The sequence below is a fragment of the Castor canadensis genome, chromosome 16 (assembly GCF_047511655.1).
Source record: "Castor canadensis chromosome 16, mCasCan1.hap1v2, whole genome shotgun sequence".
NCBI classification, from domain to species: Eukaryota; Metazoa; Chordata; class Mammalia; order Rodentia; family Castoridae; genus Castor; species Castor canadensis.
This window is the reverse complement of record NC_133401.1, coordinates 12,304,553-12,319,878: the sequence shown is the minus strand read 5'-3', so window position 1 is coordinate 12,319,878 and position 15,326 is coordinate 12,304,553. Positions and strand designations below refer to the sequence as shown.

General features: G+C 42.5%; 1 pseudogene; it reads right to left on the bottom strand.

Moving 5' to 3' along the window:
• Positions 1-1,954: 1,954 nt before the first annotated feature.
• LOC109675356 (cytochrome P450 2B1-like) lies at positions 1,955-14,797 on the bottom strand (annotated as a pseudogene).
• Between the last annotated feature and the right edge of the window lie 529 nt (positions 14,798-15,326).

The window sequence follows — 15,326 nt, the reverse complement described above, 5'->3', positions numbered from 1 at the left end:
TCTCCATTTGGGGTTGATTGAAGAGGTGCCTCATTCATTTATTGGTTTATTCCTCAGGAAATATTTTTGAACACCTGTCATTGACTACACAGTTCCCCAGGTGCTGACAGCACAACAGTGAGCAAGACAGCAGGTTGACCCTTCACAGAGCTGGTATTGAAGTAAGGAGAAGTTTTCATCAAAAGTCCTTCTAGATGGACAAAGTGACTCACACCTGCAATCCAAGCTTCTGGAAGGCTCAGATCGGGAGAACTGAGGTCCGAGGTCAGCCCAGGCAAATAATTCCTGAGACCTCATCTCCAACATAACCAGAGGAAAATGGACTGGGAGTGTAGCTCAAGAGGTAGAGTACCTGTTTTGCAATGTGAAGCCATGAGTTCAAACCCTAGTACCACAAAAGGACAAAAGAGTCCTTCTGAAAAGATTCATAGGGAACAGACAAGAAATAGGTTGAACATACAGTGGCAGATATCAACTGCTGACACAGGGAAGTCAGGGTTCGATGTTTACTTGATTCTCAGAACATTTACTATCAGGCAAGCTGACTCACACCTGTAATACTAGCTACTCCAGAGGAAGAGATTGGAAGGATTGGGGTTCAAGGTCAGCTTGGGCAAAAAAGTGGAAGAGACCACATCTCAATCCATAAAAAGCAGGGTGTTGTGTCACACACCTGTCATCCCAGCTACATGAGAAGTATAAATAGGAGGATGGAAGTCTAGGCCTCCCTGGACATAAATGTGAGACCCTATTTGAAAAATAACTAAAACAAAAAGGGCTGTGGCATGGCTCAAGTGGTGGAGTACTTGGAAGGCCCTGAGTTCAAAGCTCAGTACTGCCCAAAAAAAGAAGGGGGAATCAGGTAATCTAAGGATCCAAGGATACTGTACAGAATCACATAGATAAAGGGTATGGACCCAGGAGTCCTTTGCATAGTGAAAAGAAGCAGAGGGGAATAAGAATGTGAATGAGACAGTGTGCAACCACACTCGGTTACATAGAGGAACCACAAAAATTTTGAAATAAACTACACCAGACACAAAAGATCATATATTGTAACAGTCCATTTACATGACACATCCAGAAGAGGCAAATCTACAGACACAGAAACCAGATTGGTGCTTTCATGGCCTGAGGGTGGGTGGGGGATGGGAATGGGGAGTGCTGTTTCATAGGTACAGGGTTCCTTTTGGTGGGTGACCAAAGGGTTAGATCTAGATGGTAGGTAGTTATACAACACTGTGGATGTACTAAATGACTCTGACTTCTACACTCTGAAAAGGTCAATTTCATGTTGTGTGACTCTCATCTTAATTTAAATACATATAGGAGGAGACACTGCAGTGAAGAATATGGGCTCTAAAGCCAGAACATGACCTTGCTCCTCCACTCACTGGCACTGTGATCACAGGCAACCGGTGCCATTGTCTGGCCTCTGTTACATATCTATGAAAGAGGCAGGATCACTGCATCCACCACGTGGGGCTACTGAGTGGAGGATTCAAGAGAAATTATATACAGAGCTGGTTAGCAAATGTAACAGAGCACGAGGAGCTGATAAAAGGGGACTACAGTGGTTCTGAACAAGGGAGAAGCCACTCAGCATGAGCTGTGACCTGGGAGGCACAACTGCAGAAAGATCTTGGGCCAACCATCCCCCTTCAGTGCCCAGTTTCTACATAGACACAAGAAAAGGGGTTCATTATTGTTGAGATTGCTCTAGCTTCTGCAGTTCTTTTAAAAGGGGAAGGAACACATCCTAAACCTTTGAAGAGATGCAGCATGATGGAAGTTTGTTAAGACTCTAAAAAGAACACTTCCTTGATGAGCAGCCAAGGATGAGAAGGTTTCCAGTTTTACAGTAGGTCTCTCTGAGGTGAAGGGAGTCAGCAGCCCTTCCCTACAATGCTGGGATTTCGTGACTATGAAATCCTTTGGCCCTCTTTTGCCCCATTCAGAGAGGTAGGAAGTGGAACTGGTAACTTGGAGGTACTCTGCCCACAGCACCCTCCCAGAGTGTGAGATCAATGTCCTTAGGGGGTACAGAGTTGGCCAAGGAGAAGTTCTGGAGGATGGTGGTGAAGAAGAGGAACAATTCCTTGCGGGTAATGCCTTCACCAAGACAAATTCACTTCCCTGTGGGAAAAAAGGATCAGCCATGTGGGCACTGAGAAAGTGCAGTCTGCCCAGTCTCATGCCTAAGCCCAGACACCTGTGTCCATTTGCAATACATGTCCATGGTCTTGGTATTTAACCTGCAATCCAAGATCGTATTTTGGGGGTTGCAAACCCTCTGAAACTCGGGGCAGAACTTTAGATGGGTGCCCCATGCTCATTCTTCTAAGACAGAGTTTGTAGCTTTTGTTATATTTCCCAAGGGTTCAGTAGCCACATAGGAGATCAGAACCCACTTCTAGTTGGATGTAGGGTGTGAACATGAGTACACACACATTTCTCACTTAACGTTCTTAATGTTCTTCATTTCTCATATGAGGAACATGGCACCCATCCCACGGGGCTGTTGTGATGGTAAAGTTCATCATTGTAGAAACTCTTAGATCAACCCTATATGCACCATTATAGTGGAACACTCTTCTAATCTCAACACTTGGGAGGCTGAGGCAGGAAGGCTTAAGCTTTGAGGCCAGCTTGAGTTGCATATCCAAAGCTTCTCTTAAAAAAATCTTATACATGTAGATTGTGTTTGTCTCTGGGAGAGTGTGGAGGTGGTGTTTCTGGCATTGCAATATGTGTTCTCTCTGGGTTGTCTTCTGGCCATACCTTGAGATATATGAAATTCAAAAATTCCCTCCTCCCCTGCACACCCCCACCCCATGCATGATGGTGCAAGCATTCTCAAGAGGTGAATGTAGGAGGATCAAACTTGAAGTTGTCCACAGCCAATGCACAAGACTCTATCTAAAAAATAAACTAAAAAAAGCAAAAGAAAGAGGCATGACTCAAGCGGCACAGAACTCAACTAGCAAGCATGAGACCCTGAGTTCCATCCCCAGCATAGCTTAAAAAAATTCCCCCAATAAATTTTCATAAAAATATTAATAGAACAGATGCATATGTGGAGGGGGGCGGTCTATGACTTCCCCCAGATTCTGAGATGTGTAAGGAATCCCTGCTACTTTATAAACCACGGACATGGAGCAGAATGACAAAAAACGGGGCTGAACATTTTGGTGCTTCTTATTCTACTAACTGGAAACCCAGGAAGGCAAGTTCATGATGGGTTCCCAGGAATTCCCTGCACCTTTTAGGTTCTGGGAAAATTGTGCCTGCATGGGGAAGGGTAAACATTCATTTGGCATCTCCAGAATTCAGGAGACAGAAGACTAGTAGGGTTCTTCTAGAAATAGTTTTGTGACCCAGATTTTCCCAGAACAGCCTGAAGCTTGCTGTTTCTCTCTCAACACACCCTTCCCATCTTGGGATGTCTACTTAGATGTCCTTAGATATCTCCTCCACTTTAGGTTCAGTTTGTCCTTCTTTCTACCCTGATCAGTTTGTCTCTGTCTTTGTCTGTACCTGTCAAGCACTATTTTTTGTGCTTCTTTTCTGCCAAAGATATCTTTTCATTTTTTTCATTCGTCCACTTCATGCCCTCTTTATGTCTCTCTCCCTCTTCCTCCTCCTATCTCTTCCTCCTTCTCCTTTGTCTCATCTTCCCTTCTTCCTCTTCCTCCTCCTGCTTTTCCTTATTCCTTTCTCTCTGCTTCTATTGCTTCAAGTTCACTGTCTGTCTACTACAAATGTCTCTTTCTACAACAATCTCCCTGTCTCTGTCTCCCCGTGTCTCTCTCTGCCTCATTCTTGTCATCTCTTTATTGCCCACTTGTCTGTCTCTGCTCTTACTTCTCTACATCTCTGCCTCTATCTAAACTTAGGATTGGACAGCTCAGTGGAGGAATTGACCACATCCCACCACCCATAAGTTCTTACTCTCAGGGAAGAGGAAATGAGGGAGGAGGCCACTGCACTGGACAGAGGAAGGGACAGGGTCAGAGCCCTGAGTCACTGAAGTCATTGAGTGAAACTAGAGCATAGGGACTTGTTTCTGGGGCCTTCCTTCTTCCTAAAAGAAAGAAACCTAGACATAAAGCTTTTACATGGATAAAGCCCATTTCATTTAACTTTGAAATTTTTATTCAAGTTTAAGTTTCATTTGGCCTAAAGTTTCCTCTGTACATAGCGACTGCAAGCTAATATGTAAACAAACTGAAAACTAACTTGAGATTCTATTCCTTTGATAAGTAACCAAGTCTCAGCCAATCATAACAGTTAGGATTAACCAATCATATCCTGCAGACTGTTCAGACACATCCAAATAAGGTAAAAGGAGACCTGCAACTAATTGTGCTGGGTTTTTGTGTCCATTTCCTTCTGTCTTATAAACACTGCCTGCCCACTTTGCTGGTGGAACACTCTGATTCTTTACATGATATTGTCCAATTCTGGAATCTTTGCTCAAATAAACTTTATGACATTTAATTTGTCTTGTTTTATTTTTCTTTTAACAAGCCAAAGAGTGGTGACTGGAGCAGGGACAAGCCTATCAAGATATACCTAAGCTCACCAGTGTTCAAGGATGAATATAAACTCCTCCTCAGCCTTCAATGCCCTGTCCAGATGAGCTCTTCTCCCACATCCCCTGGGCTTATCTTCACCCCAGAACTTCCTACAGCTTCTCAAATGTGACCTATAGTCCCCACTTTCATGCTTTGCCTTGACTGTTTCAGAGGAAACAGCCTGGAAAACACTGTCCAGTAGCTCATCAATACTCACTCATATGACCTCAGCTTAGAAACCAGTTTCCCATGTAAGCTTTTCCTCTTCTACTGGCCAAAATTAGTCAGTGTTTGTCTCTTATTTTGTTACATAATTTAAAAAAATAATTGCTCCTTAAGAATATTTTTGGGTGGCTTTGGGGTTTGAACTCAGGTCTTCACACTTGCAAGGCATGCACCCTACCACTTGAGTCACTCCACCAGCCTTTTTGTGTTGGATATTTTTAAGATAGGGTCCCACCCCAGAGATCTTGACTGAACCTTCTGCACTTTTGATCATAACACCACAGGCTTTGCTCTGTGCTGCTTTTGTCACTGCTGCTCTCTGCTCTCTGTCTTGCCTGCTGCCCACTGTAGTTCTCTGTCCTTCTATGTCTTTAGCCATGTAGATTAATTCCAAACACCCTGTCCATTCTTACCTGTGTTCGCCAGTGTTATTGCATAGCACAGTCATGTCTAATAGGGCTGGTATGAAATGCTGCTGGTGGGCTGGTGAATCCAAAGGGACATGACATCAGTGCTGTCAGGAGCCCTTTGGTTCCAAAGATCTGCCTGTCTTGAGGGAGAAAATAGTAGTCCTATTAGTGGATATTTTCTGTTGTATTAACTTCTTTCCCTTATGGTATCTTGTATCCTGTTTTGAAAACTGAGTGAGGAGGAACAATGTTAGGCTCTGTGCCAGCATCTCAGTGAGATTCATCTAGCTACAGTTACATGGATTCTGGTGTTAGGAGAGGGTTTAAAGTTTGGCTGAAATATCTCTCTAGTAAGCTTTAGTTTTATTTTTACCATAGGTGGTTTAGGGGAAGCACAGGATTGTGGTGTGATTTGAACTTGCAACAAGTAAGCATATTGAAGAGTTGAGTGACCACATTGGAGGTGAAAGCAGACATGAGTTGACTGAGAAAGGGCCCTGACCCATTTGAATAAAGATAAACTAGTTAATGAATTGGCCCTGGAAGATTCACAGTCTTAGAAGCAAAGTAAATAGGACAGAGGCCAAGTTTTAGAGAGATGTCTTGACCTCCTAGGGCTAAGTTTACTAAACCATACTGAAGCTACAATACTTTCCAGATGGGAAAAAGTGTATACTACAGTTGAAGAGCTGAACACTACTAGGTTGGATGTTGATCAGGAGCCTATTAGCCCTTTGCTGGGAAGTCTTCGCTCTCCAGCTACCCTGGGGTAGGAAAGGTCTCCCACATTATGCAATAATAAAATAAGCATCTGGGTCTCTGCAGCTGTCAGTTGCTCTTTCAACTCTAGGATTTATCTTTGGACCAGAAGCCTGGCCTGGGCCTTGGATGAACTGGCTCTTGATGTTAAAGGTGACTGTACTTTCCTTACCTGCAGACTATGCACAGTGCCTGGGCAGAAGGAGAGGTGGTGCAGTTTGCCCTGCTGAGCCCTCTCAGCAGGAACAGTAGTAATAAATGCACTTTTCATACTAAAGGTTTCTTTATTAGTTCTGATAAGCCTAGATCCTCCCACGGTAGATTGCAAACTCCAAGTCTATGTGATCCCAAAGCGATTCCACTGCAAATGCCCAGCAGTGAAGATGGCCCAAAACTGGGTTCCTGTCTGCAGTGTGTGTGGCAGCAGCCCTTGTGCCTTTACCTATTGTCAAACTTGCAAGCATTTATTCTGTCTTTAAGACTGTAATGGGGACTTGGGTTCTTCAGAGAGATGGAGAGAACTGATGACCCAATGGTTTTACACCCACTCCCTGGACAGGGAGTTTGCATGTAATTGTGAGCTGGGAGGGTTAGGGAGCTGCTGGTATTGCTGAAGGCAGGGTTAATCCCTTATTTGCTTCATACATGCATTTAATAGAATCTAGATTGTGTTGGGGAAGAGATTGACTGTTCTCATGGCTAACTTGAAGTATTAAAATAAGGCCGTCCCCTACAAACTTCCTAGTCACACAGGATCCCTATAGTCAAAACAGTGTATGTTCTGGCTGCAGAGGGCAGCTTACACCTTAGGGGAGGGAATATATGAATAGGGAATGGGGTAGAGAAAGGATGGGAATTTTGTTATCCAGGTGACTTTAGGGTCCTAAGGAGCACAGAAAAGCACTGGGGAGGTCTGGATGGATCTGATTTGTGTAGGAGTCCCTATAGATAAGTTACTGATCCCCCCCAACTACTATCCCCAGTATGTAATGACTGAATTAATTTGTAATCAACTGCATTGTATCTAAAGCCTTAGAACTAGTCAGGTTCTCCCCCCTCCCAATACCATTTCTTACCCTCTAATCCTACCTGATCTTTAACAAAGCACTAATAATTCTAAGGATAATCTCTATTTTCTTGTGCTTTTTTGTTACTGTTTTAAATAAATCAATTTGTACTGTAAAAAAAAAAAGATAGGGTCCCTCCCAGGGCTGGATTTGAACATGTATCCTCCAGATACCTGCTTCTTGAGCAGCTATGATTATGGGAATATCCTGGAGGATATTCCTTTGTGCAAGGTAGTCTTAAGCACTGGGCAAGCATTAAGTTATTTAATTAGATTATTGTTGTGTGACTATTTTGTGAATGTCAACATCCCACTCCTGGAACATGAGTTTCCTGTGGCAGAAACGGTATCTGTGTGTGATTTGTTTGATGCATTCTCATGAGCCTCCAGTAGAGATGGTTGTCCTGTGGTTTACAAACTGGCAGGGGTTTCTTACACCTCTGAGAATCTAGTGAGAACCATAGACCCCCCCTGCTTCATGCGCATGGTCCTATTGACAATTTGAGGAAAAAATGCTCAAAGGTATGCTTTGTTTGTTGGATTTTAAGAAAGTTAATTTCCTCCAGTTTAGAGATTTTTAAATATTTGCCCATAGTCCTGCTTAGCAAGATATGTCTTTCACACGTAATCTCACTTCTCAAGGTCCCCATTAGTTGTAGTGAAGATGGTTGGGATACCTCAGGTGAATCAACTGGGATCTAGTAATTGCCCAATAAACAAGGACATGTTGTTACCTGTCTTAAAGTGATGCCTGCACCCTGGTGTCTAAGAAAGTGATTAAGGAGTCCAGCTTACCAATGGAAAAAGGGATACAAGCTTCATTCTTTTTAAATGGACCATTGGCATCCAGAAATTGTTCATGGTTGAAGTTGTCTAAGTTTTCAAAGTAATGTGGGTCATGCAGAACAGAACTTAGGATGGGGTAAACTTCAGTGTCCTGGGGAAAAGTCACAAGATCAAAAGATATTGCCATTCGCTGGTCCCCACATGCAAAAAACTAAATGACAGATAAAGTGAAAAAATAGCAGGGGTGCCTATTGAGTGACCATAGCAGGCTGATATTTTGTTCTAAGAAAACCGAGACCCACATAAGAAAATGGAAAAATAAGGCCCATTGAAACTATTCCAGGAATTTGGGGAGGAGGAATAAAGGAAAAGGATGGAGGCTGTGAATTTTACTATGATATATTGTAAGAACCTTTGTAAGTGTCACAATGTACCTCAAGTCAGATAATAATATGATAATAAAATGTTTTTTAAAAAAGAATATTAAGTATAATGAATTGAAATATACCAAACTTGTTTCAATCCATAAGTTCATAATGCTACTACAAAACTTTTTGGCCTCCTGTGGAAGATGGTAAAGAATCAAGTCATTATTTTGAAAACTGTCATAGAAAAAACTATTTATCCTAATTTTTCCAAATGAACTTTGCTGTACTTCTGGGCAACCAAAAATGGATTAAATGTAAATACTTCTTTTTATTATTATTGTCATGCTGGGGGTACAATGTGACATTTACAAAAGTTCTTTCATTACATCATAGCTGGATTCACCCCTCCATTATTCTCCTTTATCCCCCCAACTGTAAATATTTCTTATGAAAGTTATTCCAGCTAATAAATGAGGAAGAAAAAATAAAACAATTACTATTTTTCAAAAAAGAAAGAAAGAAAACTGAAACCTAGGCATGGTGACTCATACCTTTCATCTGAGCTACTTGGGTGCTGAGATGAGGAGGGTCACAGTCACAGGACAGCCCCAGCAAAGAGTTCACAATTCCCCATCTTAACCAATAGCTGAACTTCATGATATGCACCTGTCATCTCAGATGTGGCAAGCAGTGTAGGATAGAAAGTTCATGGTCCATGCAAGGCCAGACAAAAAGCAAGACCTTATCTCCAAAACAACCAGATTAAATGGGGATGGAGCTGTGACTCAAACAGTAGAGCTCCAGTCTATCAAGCACAAACCCCTGAGTTCAAATCACTGTATCACCCAAAAAAGATGGAAAAAAAAGAAAGAAGGAAAATTGAGCTGAGGATGCCCACACAGAGATGTGGGAGCTAACTGGTCTCACCTTGAGGATGATGTGTCCTTGGAATGCAGTGTCTTTGGTGACCATGTGGGGCAAACCAATAGGGAGAAGACCTGAAAATCTCTGAATCTCATGGATGATTGCATCAGTGTACTGCATTTTATTGCAGCCATTGAGAGCTGATAGGTGATATGAGCTAATCACTTCCTTGATCTCCTTTTGGACTCTCTCTGCACAAAAAAGGGGGACAATGAACCCCGCCTCCACAGAGGCATTACATCAATGATACTGTGGATTTCTATGGACCAATAGCACAGTAAAAACCTTGAGCAAAACATCAGTTCATTGATGATGCTCAGAGTAAGCAGTGTGAGGTGAAAGCAGAGGGAGAAAACAAAAATTCACCCTTTGAAATCTAATGAGTGTTGTGAATTATCTCCCCACATGGACAACTACACACACACACACATACACACACACACACACAGAGTTTTGCATGGAATTTTATACTAAGAACTCCAAGCCACCAATCTGTCATAATTCCCCTTCTAAGATGAGTGGAGAATAAATTAATATTTGTTACCTGTGTGTTACAGGTTAAGCACTGTACTAGGTGTTCAGGAATATAACAGTGAAATATATCAATAGATTAACCCATGAACAACTGCTTAGATAATGAGTACATTAGTCAACCAATCAGTAGATAAATCAATTAAGTGTGGAAGAATTGTAGAATGAATGAAATTAACGACCCAATAAATGGATATGTTCAATCTATCAGACAATAGATGAATCAATTAATTGATCAATTAATAAATGGTGCATAGAAAAATAAAGCAATTAACCTAACTAATAAATAAGCATGTGACTGGTAAATTTTTGGAGGAATTGTGAATTAATAAATTAGTGAAGGTATGAGTAAATAAAGAAATAAATGTGTGGGTGGATTGAATAAGTCAGTGAAATGACTTCAGTGGAGGAATGTGTGGGTGAATGAATGAAGAGTTGAAATACTGGTTGGTGGGATGATTAAGGAATGAAACCTACTTCAGAGAAAGATGGATACATGCATGAATAAGTAAGTAAACCAATGAGCCACTGAAAAATAGTTCATTCATCACTGTTCCAGGGATCAATTCATGAACTGATGAATTCAAATCAATGAATGAATCATATGTCCTTGAAATCATCATAGATGAAGGAATCAGCAAGTATACAGGTGAATTAATCAACTGAAAGACAGATGATGTATTGGTGGGTGGATAGATGGATGGATAATGGATAGTGGATGCATGGATAATGGGTGGATGAATACATGGATGCATGGATGGATTGATAGATGGATCGATAGATAATGGGTGGATGCATGCCTGGATGGAAGGATGCATGGATGAATGCATAAGGGCTGGCAGAGTAACTTAAGCAGTAAGAGTGCCTGCCTACCAAGCATGAGGTCCTGAGATCAAACTCCAATGCCACCAAAAAACTGAAGTCCATGAGTGGATGCATAGATGGATGGATGGGTCAATCTTTAAGTAATGGTAGAAAACAGTATACAAACAAGCAGAGAAATTCTTCAATCAGTCATTCACCAATAGGACTGGCTCCATTGGCACTAAAGTCGGCAGAGCTCCTAGATAAGAGGCCAGCATTGCCTCTCTCATCCCTAGACCCACCTCTGGCTTACCTGCAACATGAGAATATTTGAGCAGGAACAGGAAGCTATAGTGGAGAGTGGTGCTGCTGGTCTCAGTGCTACAAAGAAGAGCGAGAGCAAGGTGAGTACGAGGTTCTGGTGATGGAACTCAGTGTGCACATTAGATTTCTCCTAGTTTTAGAGGGGCAAGAGGGAGTGTCAGGGGACACTGGAGCGTCACTGCAGGAAGATGTACATTCTCTCTGGACACCCTCCCTCTGTTTCTCGGTCTCACACAATCTGGTCTACTTTGTGTTTCTCTATCGTGGACACTTCCAACCATTTATCTCTATCTCTGTCTCTCCGGCCTCCCTATCTATCTTCTATATCACTCTTTTCTCCCCTTTGGTATGTTTCTCACTTTTTATCTCCCAGTCTCTTTTTGCCTTGCGGGTCTCTTTTCTCCTGCTTTTTGTTGCAGGCATTCCACCTTCTCTCTTTCCCTCTGCATTTTACTTCCTCCTCCCTACTTTCTCCTTCCTTTCACTTCATCTCTTCTTTATCTCTTCTCTTCCTTTTCCCTATTCTTTCATCCCCTTTCTCTGCTCTTTGCCTCTAACTCTTCTACTTTCCCTCCCTTCTTATCAGTCCTCCATCTTTCACTCCTGCCCTTCCCTCCTCCCATCCATGCAGATCCTACTTTCTCCAAGTACAGCAGGTAGGTGTCAATGAAGTGTCATTGGGAGCTGGGGTCCAGAGTCACACAGTGCTTCTCCAAACTGTGGCCAATGAAAGTATTAACTTCCTGAGGATTTTTGTAGATTTGCCTGTTTGCACCAGGAAAGTGCTTCAGAACTCAGAAAAGAGTTCAAACAACTGCAAGAAGGAAGGGGCTGTGAGATACACCTGAGGATGAGCTTGTATGTCTCAGGGAATAGTTAGCCCTCAGGCTGGCAGAGTGGCTTGAGTGGTAGAGTGCCTGCCTAGTAAATATGAGGCCCTGAGTTCAAACCCCAGTACCACAAAAGAAGGCAGCATCCCTGGACACTGATACCTCATGAGGAAACTCTTTCCCTCCCTCTTTCTCCCTTCTCAATTTTCCTCTTTTCTACTCTCCTCTCTCTCCCAAGTCCTCAGTTTCTTTGTGACTCGCAGACTCTATTTCTGCCTTCCTCTTTCTTTCTATCCCTCCATTTCTGTTCACCATCTCTCCCTCCCTCTGGATCTCATCCAACAGATCTCATCCTCTCTGTTTCTCCCTCTTCCAGTTCACTTAGCTTTTGAGGACCCAAACCAGAGCATCCTTTTCCCCCTGTCCTGGATGCTCCCCTCACTACCACCCATTCTCTCCCTCCCCCTGATCTGGCCATACAAGGAGCTGGCAAGTGCCAAAGACTGATAGAACATGTCGATAAACTGCAAGAACTGACGGTCCTCATAGTCAAATCATTCTCCAAAGAAAATGTAGATGATATTGGAGGTGGAGTCCAGGAGGACTCCTAAGAGAAGGAGCAGTCAGGACATAGAATACAGAATCAAGAGCCTGGAAAACATTTGGCTGCTGCCCCATCTCTGTGTGACTGCTACCCATTTTTCAGTAATAAAAGATAAAAATATCAATAATAAGTAACACAAGCATGTATTATGTGCCATGCCCTAATCTAAGCACTTTACACATAATTTTATTTTTAATATTCATCACACCATTATAAGGATAATGCAATTCTATTATTATTCCCCACATTGTAAATTGATAAACAGAGATGTTAAGTAATTTGACCAAAGTAAGTAACTATAGGAGTCAGGATTCGGACACAGGAAGCTGAGAGACACAGGCAGGGTCTGGAGTGGGCATGGTAGTGTTCAATCAACTACTTGTGCAAATTTAAAAGCCCTGAAAGTTCCATCCCTATCTATCACTCACCCTTTCTCTCCTCCTCCTACTTCTAGGGCTCTCAGTTCTTCCAGGAATCATTCTTCAATGGTGAGTTGATGCCTGTATATAACAGGCTCATATCTGGCTCTTGTGGATGGGAGAGGGGAGCTAGAGCCCAAGAACATTGGGCTGGCGTGGCACCTCCTCTCTGGATATCACCTGTCTGTCCTCTCTTACTCCTCTGCTGATCTTCCCCTGAATCTTGTCTGTCTGTCTGTCTCTCTTAATTTTCTCTCAGTTTCTCTCTGCCTTTATGAGTCTATGCCACTGTCTCTCTCTCTCTGATCCTTGTGTGTCTTTCTCTTCCTTTTGATCTCTTCATGTCTGCCTCTCCTTTCCTATTTCTCTACTTGTGTCACAGTGCTTCCTCCTTTCATCTCAGTCTGTCAATCCTTATTGCTCCCTTGCAGCCTCTACCCTGACACCTTAGAGTCTTCTGAGAAATGTTGATGAAATACACCTGTCAGAGTGGCTATCATCAGAAAATAAACACTGGCAAAATGAGGGGTGAAAGGAGTTCTTTGTCACTGTTGTTCAAAATGTAAATCACTGTGGCTGCAATGGAAATCAGTATGGAGTTTCCTCAAAAACTAAAACTGGAACTACCATATTATCCTACTATACCAGTGCTAGACATATATCCACTGGAATTTAAATCAGCATGCAATCAAAATACTTGATTATCCCATGTTTATATCTGCATTATTCACAATAGTCAAAGTATGGAATCAGCCCAGATGCCCATCAGCAGATGAATGGACAAAGAAAATGTGGTATATGTACACAATGGAGTATTATTCAGCCATAAGGAATATGTAGTTTGTAGGAAAATGTATGTAACTAGAGAACATCATGTTAAACAAAATAAATTAGACTGAGAAAGACAAATATTGCATTTTTTCTCTCATATGCAAAATCCATACTCTTTTAAATGGCATGGAAGTAGCAGGGGAACTGATGGGAAGAGGAAAAGGACTGACAGGAAGAGAGAATAGAGGGTAATGAGAAGAGAATATGATTCAAGTACATTATGTACATGTATAAAATCCTTAACAAAAAGAAAATGAGAGGCCAGGGATTACTCACACCTGTAATCCCAGCTACACAGGAGGCAGAAATCAGGAGAATAGTTTGATAGTGCTGATAAGTAGCTCAAGTGGTAGAGCACCAACATAACAAGCACCAGACCCTGAGTTAAGCCCCAGTACCACCAAAAAAATTAAAAAGAACATGAGAGAAAGAGGTGCTAAAAAGGCGGGGAGGGAAATGTCACCAATATGTCCCTGTTATGGATAATCCAAAAGTAACAAAAAATATTCTTCTGGCTGCCTAAGAGCAGAGCATCACAGCTGTCTCTTTGTTGTCTTCCCACTCATCAGCACTTCCCCAAGATAAGAAAATCACAGTTCAAAATGCCTGCCATTCCTCCTCTTCTCTACTTTCTTTTACAGAAGGCCTGTTTTACCTTTGGCAAAAAAAAATTAACCCATGAATTGATTTTTCTAAAAACATATGAACAACAGACTAACCACTCACTCTATGCCTCTTGAATGACTCTTGGAGAATATAAACTCTCTCTCTCTCTTCCCTCCTTCACCTCTGTCTCTGTCTCTACCTTCACCTCTGTCTTTCTATGGCTGTGCACTCCACATCACTCTCTGTTTCACTGTCTCTCTTTCCTTTCCATCCTTGGGGACTCTCCCTTGGATTTCTGCAGCTCCTTCACAAGATACTTAGCCTCTTCCTGAATCCGCTCCTCCACACTCTCCTTACCCATTCTGAAGTCCCTCATGGAAGCCAGAGAGAAATGTCAAAGGACCTTCTAGTGTACCCCGTCGGCAAAAATCACACCTGGAGGCATAGGGTAGGCATGGGTTACAGAGGAAGTTCAAAGAAGACTGAGTCCCTCCCTGCCCCTTCTCCTTCCTCATACTCACCTTCCCCAGATGCCACCATCCATTCCACCCCATAGTGCCTTTGCAACCCTCACCATATTCCTGGAAGACTGACTCAATAGTGGCAATTGTCCCTTGGCCAAAGAAAGCCTCAGCTTGTTCCCCCAGGGCCTCTCGTATGGTATCTGTTCCACACATCATCACCACGTGACATCATCCCAAGTACACAGTGAGTACATCTCCATATTTTTCTTGAAGCTGCAAGGCATAAAGGGACTAGGATTGCTATTATTCAGTACACAGCTTGTTAATCTTTTAAAACACTCAGATACAGATTGATAGTTAGGCTTCTCACCCCAGGACCTGCCTCCCCAGGCTACCATTCCAAGGACCAAGCAACTGAAGGGTTCATCCACAGCCCAACCAGTGTCTGCTGTGATTGGTTGGGGCCCAATCAGTACAGATGCTTGAGCATTTCCAGCATTGTTCCTGCCTGTACCCTTGAGTCTGACCAGATCTCCCTTGCATCTCAACCAAAGTATCCTCCTTCCTGTGACCCAATTTCCACCTCCTTTCTGCCTCCCGACAATTTCCAGAGAGAATGACTCTGGCCCACACATTAGGTAGATGTGAAGGAGAAGTGATGGTCCCTTATCATGATCCTGAAATGTGAAAGATTGTAACATCAGTACACCTACTTGGGAAACCTCTGACCAATGGTCAGTCTTTAGCGTCTATGGGAAATTGATTCTAGGACCCCTTAGATACAAAAACACTCAATAA